The sequence below is a fragment of the Psittacula echo genome (genome assembly GCF_963264785.1).
Source record: "Psittacula echo genome assembly, chromosome: 1".
NCBI lineage: Eukaryota > Metazoa > Chordata > Aves > Psittaciformes > Psittacidae > Psittacula > Psittacula echo.
Window position 1 is genome coordinate 126,657,782 of NC_137735.1, and position 19,492 is coordinate 126,677,273.

Below are 19,492 nucleotides of genomic sequence, written 5' to 3' on the forward strand. Positions count from 1 at the left end.
TCCTTTTCATATGAGCATAGGTCCAGAAGTTTGGGCTGAGATTAACTGCAGTACTAGAATTCTTTTTGCCAACTTGTTTCTTCCCCTTTCCAGCAATTACTCCAAAGAAATAGTTTTTCATTTTCAATTGATTTTTGCCTGGTTTCATCTTGGGATCCTGGTAGAGGGCACAAGGGCTGGATATGTTTTGTCAGCAAAGGATGTTCTCCCTGTCAAGGAGTCCCTAGCATATGGGAAACTTAGAAAGAAGAAATATTTACACCAAGTGGTATAAGTTTACTCCAGTATTTACACCAACTGATGCATTTTCCAATCTCATACACTGTTTCCATATCACCTTTAGATAGTTTTTCTTCTTAAATCCAGCTTTCCATGATGGTTGGGGTACAGTCCAAGGTCTGCTGGCTTTACAAAACAGGGAAAGAAGTGATTCAGGTGATGAAACCGACCCTTGTGTGCAGCTCCTCAGAAATACTTGGGCACCAAAGCTTTTGCCTATCTTTCGAAAACTGGGCCAGTGCTCTTTTTATGAGACTAGTTATTTTTCCCACAGAAGAATGCACACTGACATCTGTCTCTCCTCTGTTAGAAACCTGTGTCATTCTTTGCCTGATAGCTGCAGGCCACTTTCATAAAGCATCAGTGCTCTGAATAACTAACATAGCATGCAGCCGTGCAATTGAACTCTTCCACCCTGGCACAGCCAACAAATGAAAGAGCAGACACCATGCAGATATGATGGGAAATCAGAATGAAAAGGAGAGCAAATGGAGCCTTGTCTGTGAGGACTCTCAGAGCTGAGCAGTAACCCCGATTCAGCTTGAGCCATGGGATTTCGCTGACAGAGATTTTGTCAATGGCTTTAGGAGCTACAGCCAGAGCTAAGGGAGGGTGATAAAAAATGCTGAAAGGCAGAGCTGTCATAAAGTATGTTGTGATATCACTGCAGCTAAAAAAATGGAGAAATGGAGGAAGTAAGTAAACATGTTCTGATAATTGCTGTCATTCCACAAGACCTTAAACAGAAAGCACATAAGCATGGGGAACACATATCTAGTTTATAATACCTAGTACCTAACATAGCATTCATAATAGTTGAGAGTGATTAGGGTGAAGAAATTTGTTGAGGGACCTTGTCTTAAAGACAAGGGAAGGAATTTTTCCATTGCTCAAAAAAGAAAATAAAAACTATTGATCTAGGGTCTTAATTTCTACCTCCATAGATAGTAACTGAGCATTTAATGCTTCCAAACCAAATTTCATCCTGGAAAAATTTAATCAGGACAAAGTTCTGAGTCAGATGTGTGAAAATGGAGAGCGGAGATAAAAAGAGGAAACTAAACCTGATTTTGATCAAAGAGATCAGGCATTTCAGCTTATTACTAAGGAAAAAGAAGTTGAAAGAACTGGGCACTTCAGTTTCTACTGTAAAAGAACACTAATAGGCCAGTGTGAAAAAGGGAAAACAATTGTGATGTCCTGTTCTGCAGTTCTTTTTGTCGTGTTCAATAGTCACATTTATCAGCCTGAGTCCACTTCTAAGTTTATTTCAGCCTCCATGGTGCGAAGGTCTAGGGACATGAGGGAGAGAATATTAGAGAATATGGTGTCTTCTTTTCCTCTGAAATAAGCACCTATTATTAAATATATTTCTTATTTATTTGATGTATCCTGTACTATGAACAAATTTACACACAATCTGACACACAGAATCATTGAAAACAAGACAGATTAATGTAGGAACACGTTTTGCCTCAGACATTCACTAATGACCAGGCATGTGGACAGTTTAAAGCCCTTCACCTTTGTGCCCCACAGCCTTGTACTAGGCAACCCTGGGCTATCCTCATTACACATGGGAGCAGTGGACCTTACAACATAGGTCTGCACACCACAAGCAGCACACTGTGCATAAAACAGTCTGCTGACAGCCCTTTTTTCTGTCAGTATGGAGTGAGATCAAGTCCAGAGATCCCCTCCTGCTGATAGCCACAGGTTCAGGGCACACATTCAATAGTGTTTGCTACTCTGATTTTGGCTTCTGCCAGAGGAAGAAGCTCTTGGCAGGCTGGTGTGGATATGGGGACTCCTTGACAAGCTCGGCAATGAGATTCCTTTGGCCAAATAGCTTGACAGTGGTTTCTGAGTATTTTCTACCTATCCAAACTGCCTAGTTTGATTCCTTGTGTCCTATAGTCATGAAGTCATAGAATCACAGAATAGTTTGGGTTCGAAGGGACCTTAAATATCATCTTGTTCCAACCCCCTGCCATGGGCAGGGACACACCTTCCACTGGACCAGGTTGCTCCAAGCCCCATCCAACCTGGCCTTGAACACTGCCAGGGATGGGGCAGCCACAGCTTCTCTGGGCAGCCTGTGCCACTGCCTCACCACCCTCACAGAAGTTCTCCTCACAGGGGAGAACTTCTTCCTAATGTCCAATCCAAACCTACCCTCTGTCAGTTTAAAACCATTCCCCCTTGTCTTGTCACTACTTGGTCTTGTAAGAAGTCCTTAAATGCTTAGTATGACCCAGACTAAAGTGTATCTCTCCAAAGAGAAATCAGTAGACCATGGGCCCAATTAGGGAGTGAGGCAACTGCTGTGCCTTCTAGATGGGAAGTTTGTGACAGTGTCTCTGAAGGAGCGAGCAGAGCAGCCGGGTGATGCCTGCCTCTCTGGCTCTCCCAGTTCTGCTCACCAGGTGCTGCTTTGAGGAGTGTATTGAAATGCAAAAATGCAGTGGAACCGAGATTTCATATCAGTATCCGGCTCTCTGAACCTTTCCACTTTTACTAGGAATAGCGTAGGCTGGTACAGAGGCAGACAAATTGCTAATGGCCACCCGTGCACACGTACCTACATTCATCAAAACGTTCCTGGGAGTTAGTCCAGCGTCTTGAAACGCTTCGTGCTTCCCGGCGCAGCGGAGAGCGACACCTAGAGGCGACGGAAGGCACTGCAGCTTCCCCCCTCCTCCTCCCTTCTTCCCGACATCAGGTGTCCTGCATTTCTGATTCTTTGGCTTGTAGCTCTTGGAGGAGGGAAGGTGGCTACGAAGTCAGGGCGGTACCTGGCACAGCGCCCCCAGGGGACGAGTTATTTTCCTGGCTGGTGATGGGGGATGCGTGCCCATGTGCAGCGTGTGGCTGGGAAGGGATGGAATGCTGGTGGCCAAGAGTGGACCGAGGTGTGGAGGCGAGGAGGCTGTTACAACAAAGTGGCACTGACCCGTTTCTGTTGCAGCTAATGATGGATGCTGGGCCAGGTGGGTGAAGTGCTGTTTTCAGAGCCTCCTGGCATCCTCTGGATCATTCAGTATAGAATGATTCAAAGTTGCTCCCTCCTGATGTTTTCACAACTGCTCCTGCTTTGCAGCAAAGACCTTCTCCACCAGCAACCCACACAGTGCTGTTGCTGACCCAAAGAGTGGGAGAGCTAATGTTCTCCTGTGGGTGTCTTCAGTGATGAACTGTCACAATATCATAGCACCAATGCCTGAATTTAGGATGTAAATGATCCTTTTCTCTTCTGTGAGCATATCCATGAATATTGCAGTGGAACTGAGATTTCACATCAGTATCCGGCTCTCGGAGCCTTTCCATTTTTACTAGGAATAGCGTTGGCTGGTACAGAGGTAGACAAATAATGTTTATTTTTCTACTTATGCTTTTATAGATTTATACAAATAATATATACTTTTTCCTTCAGCAGAGTAAGGCTTCCTTTTATTCTGTTGGTTGGTCCAAAATTCATTTTGATACGAATGGTCCCAGCCGAAATCAGAATCTGGTGAAGTGAGATGTGATAATTTAAATTTCATTCTGACATGTCAAGCATTGACAATTCTTAGTCCAAGTAGAGAGTTGTTAAAACACAAGCACGGTGGAGATATAAATATAAGTAAGCTACCACACCAGCACAGTATTCACTTGTTTTACAACTGGATTTACTTTTCATCCAGCCACTTCTGTTGTGAGTTTTAGTGTCAATCTTATTTGTGAGTAGGACAACTGTATTTCAACTAACTAGTGCACAATGTAGTGTTTTGTTCAAATTAGTTACTATCTAACATGCAAAAATGCATGGAAGAAAAGAGAATGTGGAAAACAGCTTTTCTGTGTCTTAAAAACCACAAACAGTGCTTGGAAAGTCTTCTCAAACATTTGTGTTCCATCCTAGCCACAAAGACCTAAAACTGTGGGTATTACATCTAAATAATCAGTGGGAAAAATCACAGCAAGATGTTTTCCCAGTCTGTTACATAGTAATTGGAAAAGTATTCTGTCTGAAATGGAGGGCTCCTCATGTTCACATATGGGGATGCTAGGGGCATGCAGGACACTCATTCAGACCAGGTAACATTTTACATGTGCTTTGTGGGTTTGTTGCTTTTTTTTCCCTCTGCAAAGAAATACAAAAGAATGGAGAATATAATAGAAAAAAGTTTGGAAAATAGAGAAAAAAAAAAAAGGCAGATACATGAAATAAACTATTTTTTTAAACAAAAGCATTCTGAAATTGTATGGAAGCACTGGTGGGACACAGGAAAACAGAAGATAATCTGTGAAAGGGAAGGCATGCAATGCCAGCATGAGCAAAACTGAAAGGGAGAGGGCAGCCCACTGAGATCACTCAACATACACTGTGCAACCAAGTCTGAAACCTCTAGAGAAAGTCAGTAGGCATCAGAATAGAGAATAGTGTGGGGGGGAAATCACCTAAATGAACGTCGAGTGTAACTGCCTACAAACATAACAAATAGGACTGAATTTTGACTTGAACTCTGATTGTGAGAACTGTGCGTGGCAGAGCAATACTATAAACCCCCTATGCCACAGCTAATAGACTGTAGCCAGTGAGATTTCTCTTACCATCCTGAAGATGCCTGTAAATTGACAGCAGAATTCTTTTCTATACTCAGTTACAGCAAGTTCTGCTCTCTGTAAGTATAATGAAGCAAAAGTTAAAATAGCGTGCATTTTAAAGCTGGTAAGTGCTCTGTCCACTTCCTTGTAAGATGAGAAAAGGAGATATTCTGATGGAAAAGAAAGGCAATATGCTCCATCCTTGGCAGTGTTCAAGGCCAGGTTGGATGAGGCCTTGGGTGGCATGGTTTAGTGTGAGGTGTCCCTGCCCATGGCAGGCGGGTTGGAACTGGATGATCTTAAGGTCCTTTCCAACCCTAACTATTCTATGATTCTATGATTCAGATAACCCATAGGAGTCTGTGGAACTCACTGCTGAAAGATAAAGTTTGAATCAGGATTGTATGAGCAAGAAGTACACACACATATAGTCAGTCACACAAATAATGAGAGCAATTATTGTTCTTTGTCTGCCTTTGGCATCCTTCCTCAGAAACATCTTGTATTTGACACCTTTACAGAGAAAATCATGGGCATTTGGGCTCCAAGTTTGGAGGTAGAAGAAAATTCCTACATTGATATTCATAATTATTCTCTTCTATTAGTTAATCTGCATAGACACACAAATCGAACTATTGTTCTCACCACCTATACATATTCTGTGCCTTGTCAATTGCTATCTGGATGAGAAATGCTGTGGATGACAAATGCTAACGGTAATACCTATTTTCCTGGTGTCAGAAAAACAGTATCCATTTAAATGAATCATTGCCTTAACAGTACCGTATAGCAAATAAAACCTTGTAAGAAATGCTGGGAACAGGGTAAAAAGCCAAACGTGGTTTTTACATCATTAATATAATGGCAGCTGCATCTCAGGATATCACTGTTCAACCAAATCAGATGAGAAGAATTTCCAACAATTCTCTGTGGTTCTGTTCTGACTTTCAGATCACAGAGCACAGTCGCTGCAAATATAATTATGGTGTTGCTGATCTGTTATCTTTATACAAAGCAGTCTATTGTGACTAATCATTTCAAGTAATGCTCAGAGGGTAGCACCTTGCAGTTGGACTGCTGTAAACACGCCAGGTTTTGTAGTTTATGACACAAGCATGGGAACTTAATATATTTACAGGAAGAGGCCTTGAATTTCCTGGCTAAAATATACTAGCTTTGCATAGATTTGGAGGATAAATTTACCCTATTGTGTGGAGCTGAATATGCTTTCTGCATTCTTAATTTAAATCCTGGGGATTGTTTTCAGGAAAATGTCAGTGTAATTGTTCAAAGCACAGCTCTGTGCCAACACGAAAGTACTGGCTGGAGAATCATTTTACAGTGATACCCTATCAGGAGTCTGCAAGGCACCAGGATCCAGTAGAGTGTGTTTGAGGTGGGAGACAGGAATTTCTGTGCTCCAGTCCATCTCTGCCACTGACTCGTTAGAGCACTTTGGACATGGCACATGAACTTCCTCCAGCCATGCTCCTAACCACTGGATTGAGACTGGCTAGCTGGCATGTCCATCTGAAGAGGAGTAGCAAAGATGAGACCCTTAACCTGAAGGACCGCCAAGCCTATATACTACTATTTGTCCACAGCATTTAAGAGGAGTGAGAGAATAAAGTAAAAAAAAACCCCACTTTCTGAAGGACCGAAAAAATGCCTTTCTCTCATTTGGCAGACCTCTCAGCTATATTCTGTCCTAGTCTGTAAGAAGCACTAATAAATTCAATACATTGAGGAACACTTACTGCGCTGAGGCCAGCTAGCAGAGATTAGTTTGTATCTATACTGCCAAACTCCCTTTACCTCCAAAAGAGCGGGGGCTGGATGCAGACTGCCTGCTGGGAATGGTTTGTGCATGTGCTGGTTCCCAGGCTGTGCCAGCGGATTGCTTTGGAATGCTCTTGTTGGCAAAGGCTAAAAACAAGGCTTGATACCTAGCAGGATCGATTACAGAGTTGCAGTGCCGGGGATTGTTTCCTGGCGCTGTTGAACTTCTGTTTCTAGAGGTAGCTTGCACATGAAATGCACAGCTGGTGTAGCAGCTGACATGAGGGAAGCAGTCCTGATCACGAGCAGCTTCTTATAGGCTGTTCCTTTTAGTGATGCTCCTTCCAGTGCAGGGTCTCCCCGCAGCCTGGCATTGTGGCTTCCCTCTTCCTCAGGCCACCTCAACCAGCTGGAAGACAACACTGTGGCTGCTGACACCTCCACTCTGGGTGACAGGATAAGGACAAGGGATGAAAACGTGGGCTACCGAGGTGGAAGAAACTGGTCTAAGTAATGGGGAACATAACGTGGGATACAGCCCCGAGGGCCTCCAGCTCAGTGCCCCACCAGTCTGTTTTGTCACATGTATTCATGACTCAAGAGAGTACTGCTTTACCTCCAGCTTGCGTTCATGTAATGTTTCTGTTTGTTAGTGCACAGTCACTCTGAAAGCTTTTTGCAAGTGCTGAACCTCTGAGTTGCACAAAGGTCTGTTCTGTCCAACCCATTACAGACGTCTTTGCTTATCTGCAGTGTAGGAAGAGGGCAGGAGTGTGAATTGTCCCCTTTCTCTGGAGGGGAAGTGAACTCAGGCACCAGCCAAACAAAGACCCTTTAAAAACTCTATTTTAACTGTTTGACTTCTGGCTGGTTGGGAAGGTGTTTTGGTTGTGGTTAGAACTCTTGGACGCAAAACTCTGAGGGTGCTTTGATCTAAATAAATAGTTGCACATAACTATGTACCATCACCCAAACTTACACCCACAGTCCATTTCCCTGTGTCTCTAGCACATCTTGCAAATTACTTCAGATTAGCGTGGGTAGATGGTACATTTCCGCTCCTAGCTCCATCTCTGTTTTAAATTGTCCCACATCCCTTTTTTATTCTCTTGCAAAGAACTAAAAGCTTTTCAAAGCACATGACATTCATTTCTGGGAGTGGATGTTTTAGGCAAATTACCCTTGTTCGGAGAAATTCTTCTGGTGCAGGTTTGTAGTCCTCTCAGGTGCCGGGGAGTGCCCTGTTTAGCACACAGCCCATGCTTACCCTTGATTTTGCCTTTACTGTCTTCTGAGATTTAGTCAGGACTTTTATGATCATTTTGTTGTATTCCCAGGTCTCTTATCTGGCGTTTATTCTTGTTACTCCAGTTGCTACTGGTTTTAGCTTGTACACAGGAAACCACAGTGCCAATCAGTGTCGTTCCCAAGGTGACAGGAAACCCTATTTGGTCGGATGTTGATTGTGCTTGTCTTTACTGCTCCACCCATCGCATTTTCTTCCTTTTTGGCTTAAGTTAAGACAAATTAATCAGTGGCCGCCATCTGGTAGACAGTTTTGGTGGTTTTGCAGTGATTTGTCCAGCTGATCTTTTGAAAAGTCACACGCGGCACAAGAAACCAAGGGGAAATATCAATGTTAATAATGAAATGTTCTTGAGATCCAGAATCACAGAGGCCGTTGTTGCCCTGGGCACATGAGTAATTTTTGTTGTGTGAGTAATCCCCTTGTCTAGTCCAGCAGCAAGTTTGGGGTTTTAAGTAGTGCTGTTTGGTCAGAGTTTTAAACTCTGATGCTGCTTTCCTGTGACTTATTTCCTCTGCTCCTCACTGCCTCTGCTCCATTTCTGTGGTTGACCATCCCAGGCGGGGTTTCTGTGACTGCTTCACCAGCTGTCCTAATGTGCAGGCAGAGTGGGACATCTGGGAAAGTGAGGAGATGCATATTAGCTGGACTTGAATGCTTGGAGTATCTTGGCTCAGCCTGTAGCAAGATGTGTGTATCTGTGACATTTGCAACTAAATGTATCACCTTTTCACTTGGGCAGGTTGGAAAGCGCCAATTTCTTCATGAAGAAGAGAGCGCCAGTTTCTTCATGAGATTGGGTTGTAAGCAGGATGCAGTACATTGCATCTCCTGAGCTCCTGATGAGAACCCACAGGTTTCAGCAAAACAACCAACCAGTGTAGAAGGGAGAAGGGTTGGAACGCATTTCTCAGTCATCATGCCATTCCTTCTGGCCAGCTTTTCTGCAGGGAAGCCTAAAGCTGAATTTAGTTCCATTCCCCTTAAGTTAAAATGTTAGGAACAGACACAGTTAAAGAAGTAAAAGAAAAACATCAACGTGCCTCCAAAACTGCAATGTAAAATAAACAAGTGTATCTTTGAGCTGTAAGAAGCCATGGACAGTACTTATATCCAGCTTATACTGTATCCATCACTTAATATTCCAGGCCATGAATCTCTTCTTTGAGTGCAATCATAATTAATTTTATTTCTGTGCATTGTCAGTTGACTAATTATACTGCTTCTTCATGGAGAAATCAAATTCTGGAAATCCAGCAGAGATCTGTCATGCAGTCAAAGCTAGCATGTACAGAAAGCTTAACACTGTTGACTAGCAGAAATGCCCCTTGTTTGCAAATGCACATTTGCTCCAAGAATACTGCATGTAAATCTGTGGGTCAAACTATTTCTCAGCTCTTGTGGCAAGTTCTCTTTAGCATTTCTATTAATCTAGAACCTGACAGCCTAAGTCACAGATTGGATCCCTCTGTGCAAGGCTGCATATACACACAAAGATGAAACCATCCTCTATCCAAAAAACTTATAATCTAAACATCAGACAAGGTAGTAGATGCATACAAGACAATCAGGCAAGCCTTAGGAAATGGGGTAGCAATAGCACCGTGGCAGAGATGAGGATGCCCAGAGTATGCCATGACAGTGGCTCAGCCCAAGAAGTACTGCCCAGAGGCAGTAGCTGTTTTCGTATGACACTGACATTTCAGCCAGGTTCTTGCTAGAGTTGTTTTTCTGCTTTGATACCATAACATCCAAGCTGATACATCAGTTTGGTTTGACTTTGGACCTTAGCTGAGTATGGCCATAAAGTTTCAGGGACTCTTTCTATGATTTTCATGCTCAGGCAAGGGAGACATTAACTGGTTAAGTGGCTGAACCAAGATGATATTGCAAATCAGAGCCCTATCTTCATAAAATACGTGGACCCTTAAAACTCTTCATTCCATTCTCTAACCAAGGGAGTCTGTAAGAAGCTACAACAGTGATATTTCTTTCTGGGACAGGGACTTCCCTTATGTTCCCTATCAAAGAATATACTTTTGATGCTTAACAAATAGGATGTATTGTTGTTATTAATTTATGGTAGCTATAATTATCCCTCTTATGTTAATATTGTGATTTGATAACAGGAGCAAAACAGAACACAGCCACTTCAAATGACTGCTCAAATATGCGATAGGCATCAGAAGGGGAAGTGCTGTATATAATTCCCACACAGAAAAATGTCGTTAAGTACAATGTTTCTCTAGGGAACATGGTCCCGATGCTTCAGGATGACTAATAGCAGCTCCCTGGAAAGTGATGCTGCCAGCAAGAGATGGGGCTGGTGCTGGGTGGAAGGCAGCTAAGCCTTCCCCTCTGCCAGGGCTGGTGCTTCCGCTTCCCACCATCCCCCTGACAGCCGCATCTCCTGTCTTTGAGATGTCTCAAGTTCTTCCTGAGTTGTAGCAAATTCCACCAGAGGACTGCTGTGTAGTCCAGAGGCTTTCAGTTCTTTTCCCTTGGATTTGATAGTGGATGTAGCAGCATAGCCATACAACAAATGAAGGAAAATGGTCGGAACAGCAAGAAAGTACACAACAGCTAATAAATCCAATTTGCATGGTCTTGTTTCACTTTAGACTCTGTTTAGCTTGTTTTGCCTCAGTGGATTTGTAGAGGTATCTGGGAAGAGAATTTGGCCCACAAAGCACAATACTGAATAGGTTTGTGAAAGAAGACGGCATTGAGAAAAGCAGAAAGCCGGCATTGTAATTAATCCCAAAGGTAATACTCTGGCTACAGAGAATGCATTTGCTATTTACGGAAAAGATTAGGATAAAATAAATGTTTTCTGCTTCATCACAAGGATTTTCCCAAATGTAGATGGCCTTAATACCCCTCTTATACCCATGTTTAGTGTTCACTATTGCCTGGCTCCCAGCTGTGGCTCTGTTTGTCCTGGGACAGTGCAGAGGTCATAAGGCGGGCTTAGAAAGCTGTCTGAAGGAAAAATCACAGAAGAGAAGGCACCAGACACAAGGATGTGGAAGCAACCTTTGGTTCAGGACATTCCTGAACTACAGATTGCCAGAAGCTGGAGGGCATCCTAAAACTAAGTCACAGTGTTAATTAAGGCGGTTCAGGCCTTCGGTCACTTGAGCTTGATCCAGGAGATGACAGTCTCGTGCGGAATCTTCCTGATTGCCTATGCAGCTTTTCTCCAGTCAGTTTTGCCTATTCCACTTGCCCTTAGTCATCGTGCTTGTAGTGAGTGTGGGTAATGCCCTTCCCAAATCTTCATTTGTGAAGCCAAGCCATCAATTCCTGCTCACTTTGTTCTTGTGTTCTTTTACTAAAACTCCTCTTGCTGGCCATTGTTGAAAACAGGATACTGGTCAAACTTTGGTCTTACACAGTATACCAAATTTACATTCATATTTCTACATCGCTCCCTTCTATGTATGTTAATCTAACCCACGTTAATCGTTACCTGCATGGAGCCCTGTGTTGAGAGCATTTGAACTGAGACAGATGGGGTGGATGTTGGTTGGGGTGAGAGTCTGGTTTATCTTTCAGTATGACTTCTCCTCCTTTCTCTTTATTTCATGATGCAATGTGCATGTAGAGGAGCACAGCTTTTATCAATAGTCCACACATTTCCCTCCTCTATTCACATTCATAGAAGTGAGTTTAAATCAAGCGATGTAATGCTGCGAATCCTTTGCTAATAGAGAGCTAAGAATCTAAAGCAATTATAATTGTTTCACTCTGAAGTTTCCAGTCTGTACTGACTCATTGGTGGGTGTGTATGAGGAAGAGTTAATACAGAAAACCTTTACTCTGGCCCGTGCCTTCATCTCTGGGCATAGGTATCTCCCTTCTCTAGAGCCCAGCCTATGCACTCCCCTATAGAAATATCTCTCATGAAGGCAGGCAATGGCCAGGGCCATGGCCTTCAAGGGATCTGCTGAGCTCTACAGAAAGGAGCTCCAGGTCACTTACCTCTCTGTTCCTCATCAGCCACATCAGCCGCTCAGCCCTAAATGGGACCATACACTTGGCAATGCCTATTTTAAAGGTCCATCTGATCTCTGAAGTGCAAGATAAAGTACACTGTGATACGCAGCCATTTACGGCTGTGTTTTAAAAGCGTTCAAGCACTGCTCATTTCAAATTGCAAGCCTAAGCAGATTTCCTAAACTTTATTATCAAAGGGAATCCAGGCACTTTGCACATTAATATACATGTTTGAGCAAACCTTCCCATAGAAAGCAAGGCTGGAAAGCCACATTACTAGAGTGAATCAAGAAAAAAAATAAAGCTGGAGGGAGAGAAATGTTTATATACCTAGCTTAGGTGTCAGCTCTGGAAGCTTCAGAAGCAGTTAAAGGGCAGACCTAAGTGCATTCATATGGTTCCTGTCTTTAACAGCGTAAATCTCATCAACTCGTAGTATAACCTAAGCACATAAGTCACTCTGGAAAAGGGACTGTGTCTTCCAAAGTGTATGAGCCAACAGTATTTTCGGTGAGTACAGCCACCCTTGGATGCTTTGTCCACTGTGTGACTGAGTGGAGCAGTTCTGCCGCCTCCCCTTAGAAATGTCCATAGATGGCGCAGCTCTGTTGGGCAATGGTGTGGGTCTGGAGGTTTCACATTCTTCAGGAACTGCTGCTATTCAGTATTTTCTTCAAAGTCCACTAACAATTCATTTGTCTGCTTAGAAATCTTCTGTGTGACACTTGCAGTAGTTTAAAGATAATGAAGACCAAGTCAAATAAACAAGGAATGTGCTTTTTTATTATCTTAAGGTTGACAGGGTGTAGTAAACGCCTCTTTTCCCAGATGTTCCTTCCTGTCGTTTCCAAATGGCAAACTCACCAGGAAAGAACTCATTGTACTGATTAGTCTTTAAGTCACAATAAAAAATAATTTTCTCTTACTGATACTGTCTGAAGATACTGCCCATTCACATTAAGAATACCCTACCCTTGTCTTTTTCCAGGTCAGCTGGTTTTGAGTATGAAAGATTCAAGATTATTGAAGGACATTAATGTGTGAATAGATAATATTTGTTTGTTTGGATTTAAGGGTTGTAGATTATATTCCTTAAATGAGCAGCAGGTGCAGGATGGAGGTAGAGTTTGTGTTTAGGTGATTAATTAGTATGTAATATATGAAGCTAAATGGACTCATTAATATCTGCTATGAAAAAGAAAAAATAACCAGAAATATTTTTTTTGTCTTTTAGGCAAAAGCTTTTATCCTAAGCGGACTGAAAAATCTAAGATCAGTCCATTATTTATTTGTTTACCACAGGGCTGACCAACTAAAATAGCAAAAAAATCTCAGTTAAGCAGTCTTAAAGAAAAACTTCCTGGAAGCTATTGCTGTAGTGTTGTACCTCTCTGTTCTCATCTATTAGGTCATTTCTCTTAGGCTACAGATCTTTCAGTACTGCAGGCAAGCATCCTCTGGAGATGCTGTAGTGCTCAGCAAAGAAGTGAGCCTTGTGTGTGCTGGGAAAAGTAACAAAGCTTTGCACCTGGGCAGGGGATCTAAATGGGAAATGCTGGTGCCTGGCTACAGGTATCATGGAGGTACTTATGAACTGAAATTGTAGAGGAGCAACTCATACAAGTGTGACAAAACTATTCTGCAAATTGATTTTTAAAAAATATTTTCAAGCAGAAGGTACAGCAGACAGAATATGTAGGGTTTTTAACAGATCCTGTTGGCTTACCTTAAATAAATGCATTATCTTAGCTCATTAACTTGTGCATTTATTTAATCTGTGCAGCCCTGGCAGCTAATTACTATTCCTCTCCATTCTCTTTTCCATGTCCCTATTATTCATTTAATCCTTTTTGTTTATATTCGTTGTAGCTTGATTTAAATTAGCATGTGCATTAGTCAGAAAGAGAACAGGTCATCCAGTATGTTTGTGCACTGAGGCCTCCAGTATGAAATAGAGCAGTGCTGCAATGCAAGTAGATAATAGTAGCAATAAACAAGACTGCATTCAATTAAAGCTCTACCATTTAAAGCAAATTACCCATAAATTAGTAAACATTCATTCAGCTCTTTGAAAAAAAGCAGCTGAAACAAATACAAAGAATTAGCATCTTCATTTGTTTTCACTTCTGAACATTTAACTCAGTTTTCACTCATGCAAAAAACACACATAGGTGAATACAAACCTGAAGTAGAGCTTTATGTTACAATTCAAATTTTATTGGAAAGAGAAGTTTGCGTGACAAAATGCAATTTGATTGTAGAAATAATCTACAGGAAAAGATGAGAGGTTGAATAAGCTTTGCATTTTTGAACAGTCAGTTCCCGTAGCTGAGCGGCATAGCCTTATCGAGGGCAGAACAGGAGTGAATTGGCAGTACATTAGAAAGCATGATTAAAAGAGGGAAAGTTGAAACTACTCTCATGTCAGCTGTTTTCCTCTACAGGATATTGAGCCATTCCTGTCCTAACCAGATACTGATTGCTTAAAACTTAGTCCAGAAGTACTTGTCAAAACCATTTCCTCAGTTCATGTTGACATGCTGAGCTCTGAGTAGATCCTGAGAATTGTTTGCAATTTAGTGCTGGAGGTATTGGCCTGCTCTTACTCGTGGCTGTGGGAACAAGATCAGACCCTCTGGAGAGAATATGAAGGGCCTCTACTTTCCAGAAAACCTGTTTAAACTTTACAGTTGAGGCCACTGGTTAGTTTCTGTGGATTCAGAGGGGGCTGGGGGATGCTACCAGGTGCTGCCAGGTTTCTTGTAGCTAGGAAGCTGCAGAGGATTGGAAGTTTTGCCTCACATCAGCCATGTATCCCTCTTCTCCTTTCAATAGGCACACAGCTTGCTGTCGTCACTTCCAGACCCCTTCCTTGGAGTGAAAGGCAGGAAGCATCAGGTTTTCAAGTGACAACTAGATGGGAAACAATAGAATAAGGCAACAGTGGAATACTATGAGGAGAGCCATGTGATAGAGCAAATGAGAGCAGACATGGCGGAGACTCTTTCCAAGAAGATGCACAGAATCAGTGTACTTCATTCTATTGCCTCCCTTGTAGTCCCAAATTTCCATCTAAGACTTACTGGTGATAAGTATTAGTTTCAGTGCTATATCCAGATTACTCCCTCTGCACTGCAAATGAGGTCCTCTAGCTGGTGAAATCGGGCTGCCCATACAAATGGCTAGAGGATTTGTCTCAAGTGCAGATGACTATGAGGCAGAGTAGAAAATATATAAGCATCAATATTATTAATGATTGAACTATTAAGCATTCTTGTGGAAACATCAGGCCAGTATCTACCTATTTGTCCAGGATATTCTCTCTGGAGAGCAAAAACCAGAGCTAGAGTAAGGTTAATCTGTGAGAGGAATAACACTTTGGAAATGAGGCCAGGAGCCTATAGAAAAAGAAAGTCCATTGTTCCTAGGCATGATAGGAGGTCAGTAGGTAAGTTTTTCTATTTTAAGTAGCACTGGTATATCAGGGGATAGTAAGAGAGTGGGGGAAGTCAAGTTTTGACCACTTGCACACCGAAGTGCTGAAGGTAGAACTCTGATCCTGCAGTTTTCATTTTCGGCAATAGTAAAAATTGCTGTGAAATGACCAAACATGAGCTGAGTGGAATAGATCTTCAAGGTATCTGGCTGTATCAATTTACATTGGCCATAATGCGTGTGATCCTTTAATGCAAAGTAAATCAGTAATTTTATATTCATAGTTACAGATTTTCTATCAAGATCAATTTGTATTCCTCTCCTGTTGTTTTGTTGGGGTTTTTTTAAGTAAATGACTGACATAAATAATACTGAATCTTGAAATCAGTTGAGGAGTACTTTCCTTTAGAGAAGAGCACCTATGACGATTGCAAAATGACTTAAGGTAACTTGAGAAATTACCTCACACCCCACCATAGCTTTATGTATCACGTTTTCTTCATCTACATAACCACTGCTCATACCAATTCTCTTAACTATTTTGCTAAAAGCAGCAGGAATGCTGAGACCTCTGCTTTTTTCCATTGCATTTCTTTTACAAATTTATGGTTTTTTCCTTTGAATTACTCTACTGAAACATAAAGCAAGATAAGGAGGTGAAGTCTGGCACCTCCTTAAGGTAAAGTAGTAAATGGTGGAAACCATGTAGCTGATCGTGTTCTCCCAGTGCAACTTCAGCAGTGCAAAACCCACCTCAATTCAGTGCATTTACTGATGAGATGGACCAGCAAGGGAAAAGAATGGGGACCCATGCCTAGAGCCAGTCTGTGAGCACTATAGAAATGAACACAAAGGGAAACCAAAGTGTTTTCTTGTCAGTAAAGCACAGGGAGAGTAGCCCTGTGGAGCATCCCCTGGTACAAGCAGGATCTGAGGACCCAAAGCAAGGTCCCTCCTCAGAAGCCGCAGCGAGCGCTGCTTTTCCCACTAATTAATGGCTTCCTTCCACCTGCACGGCTGACACAGCTCCCGCTTTGGCTGCGCAGAAGCTCAGCACTGGGACAGAGGAGTGAAGGTGCAGAAGGAAGTGCCTCCCACGTCTGCAATGCCAGGGTCGGAGGACAATGGCTCTTGGAGGGCACCGCCACTTCCAAAGCCACTTGAGAGAATGAGAAGCCGAGGACCAGGAATCTGGGCACTTCATTTTTCAGGAGCGCTGAATAAACACGGGAATGTGTATTTAAAGAAATTACACAGCTTAAATAAACAACTGGGAAAACATGGCGGGTAATTGGGTTTTCATAATCACCAGCTATGGCTTAATTTTAGGGTCAGGGAAGACCTGGAAATGACCTCAGTAATGATTAATAGGCTTTAGTAACCTGGTGGCACTCCAAGGTGGACAGGTGGAGCTTCCTTTTGAGAGTTTTCAAACAAACATTGCATTAATCTTTTTTTTTAATCATGGCCTGTTATAAAATCTGCTTCTATAAATGTGTTATTAAAAATACTCCACTGGGTTCTCATCAGTGGACCTGTTCCTACTACCCAATTGGAAAGAGGGCTGTGAATATGTGGTAAGGCCCCCCTCTGGGATACTAGACAATACACAGACACAAGTGGTTTCCTGATTGCACTTATTAGTGATGAGGTGGCTGTCCCAGCTGGTGAAACTTCGGAAGAGTTAGTCTCATGCTGATTTTAATATAATGTTGTCATGAATGTTTACAGTTCCTCAGATTCCTCACATGATGTTCTTCCCCATCAAGACACAACCTCAAGGGGCTGCTGGGAGAGGTGTATCATCACAAAATCTTCTCCAATTTTGCCCAGATTATTAACGTGGGGAACATAAGGAATATAAAGTTATTCAGATGGTTAAAAAAGGTTGTAAATAGTCAGAGATAATGGAAAACCTGTGCGTATGGCTCCTTCACTCTCATTTAAAATGGAAAGATACCTGTAAGTAGTCAGGAGATATATATATGTGTGTGTATGTATATATAAAAGAAACATTAGTTGTCTGACTTGAAATGTCACTGATTTGTTTGTGATATCTTTATTCAAAACCTATTGGAGACAAGCGACAGTTGCCAAAAACGGGCTTTGTTTTAGGTGGTACCTCCTTGTTGCTCTGTGGCCAGCCTTGTGCAGTCCCTACAGTAAGGTGGGAAAAGGTGGGCTCACTTCCTGAGCTCTTTCCATGCAGGTAGTAAAAGAGCAGAGAATTCTTGCTTTCTAGTCTTTTCTACACGAAGTGAAAAATTTAACTGTTGCAGGAACAGAGAGAATCCAAGGAGTGCAAAACAGGACCTGAGACTAAAAGCATCTTCTTTTATGACATACAAGTGCATGATGGGTTCAAGCCCTCCCTCATCTTTCAAAACAAGGCAATATGTCCTGTTTTCAACCCTATTTCTCAGCATGGTCTTACATGCAATAAAGAAGTCTGCATGATTAATATTGGCAATAGTTAGTATTGCTACTGTAAGCATCATTAAAATATTTTTGTTATCTGAGGCATACTTCAAAAGTGTTCTTTGAGACGCCTGGTTTTATGGAAAAATTACTTTTAGAGCTATTATCTATTGTATCTCCTTTATGGACTTTCTAAAAAAAACACTATCTTTTATTTGCTGCCCTGTATCCAGTTTTTGTTCAATGTGTAGTTTTTAATGTGGTAAATATGCAGTTTTTAACTATTTCTTCTTTCCAGAGTAAGTTATTTGATTCTCAACACTGGTATTCATCAATAATTCCCATAAATGGTAAAAGCTGTAAACTCAAAGTTATAATTAGATCAGGTATATTTTTTTGTTGTTTTTATAAAGGAAATAGCCTTTTTGCCAAGACTGTCAGTTATAACAATGTAAAAGCCAAAGAAAATATTAACATTTTCACTGTACTTTGTTGCTGAACAATGCAAATACTTTTCCTCTATATTAGGAAATCGCAGTAGGTTCTCCCTATGTTTGGGTCTAAATCTCTACCCATTTCTCAGCCTAAACAGTTCTGGAGGGATTCGTTGCACACCTCTTCTGTGGATTTCTGGATTGTTGTCAAAAGATTGGATTTGTGATATACGCCCTCAGAGACACCTGTTTGAGGGACTGCCTTTTTCCATGGAATAAATCACTAGTCATGGTCAGAAGAGATGCTTTCGCGGGAGAGTTTTTGTGAGAAAGCAGCCTAACAGGATGTTTTCCTTGAGAAGAGGCATGGAGCTGTGGGACTGGACAGGACGGTCCCCTGGGGAGCTGGAATGGGAATGTGAGCCAGCATCCTCCCACAGGGTCCAGCAGAGTGTGACCGCCACAGCTGGCTTGTGGCGTGCCCATCTCCCAGGCAGTCACAGCTCTGGTACTGCTGACTGGGGCTTCAGTATGATGCAGGTTTGCATCGAGCCACAGAGCACTACTGGTAGACTATGTATGTATCATTTACTAGTCATTTCTGCTCAGGATGCTACTTCACTTCTGCCTATCTCCTAGCGAAGTTAGTGGAATTGTACCCCTCCTACTTCCCTCTGCCAACAGCAATTGTCCCTGTTTAACCCTGGAGCCAGCCAACTCCATCTTGCCTCTTCCACCTCTGCTTCTGCCACTGACTCAGTGTTACCATCTGTGGGCCAGGACTACAAAGCTCTTGCTATCACCCACCCATCACCTAAGATGAAATAGGCTTATGGACACTATGGCACAATGTGGGATTCACTGATTCCACTGGGTGGTCTTGTCTCTTGGCCATTATTCCTTTGTGTTTTGCAGACAGGTGAATGATTGAAGTAATTTCTATTCATGCAGACTGATTTGATAGAAATGGTTAATTTAAAACAAAATTACTGACATGTATGAGAGGAAGGAAAGTGCATTTAAGTTGTGTCAGAGCAAAAAAAAAAGTTCATATGGATACAAACAAAGAAGAAAATTATAAACCCTAAGAGTACTTATTCTGGTGGCAGAAGGTCAGAAAACAGAGCAGCCATACCAGCACTAAGTAAGGAGTCACAGTGCCTGCAAAGAAAAGTAATTTTCTCAAACATGTGTGCATACAAATACATAGTGGCCACTGGTTAATAATGAAAAAGCAATAAAAAGCAAGTAT

General features: G+C 42.1%; 1 protein-coding gene across 1 annotated transcript in view; it reads left to right on the forward strand.

The window, feature by feature from the left end:
* PTPRR (protein tyrosine phosphatase receptor type R) overlaps window positions 1-19,492 on the forward strand; it is a gene marked incomplete at both ends in the record, with an annotated part of 140,777 nt that overhangs the window by 88,964 nt on the left and 32,321 nt on the right.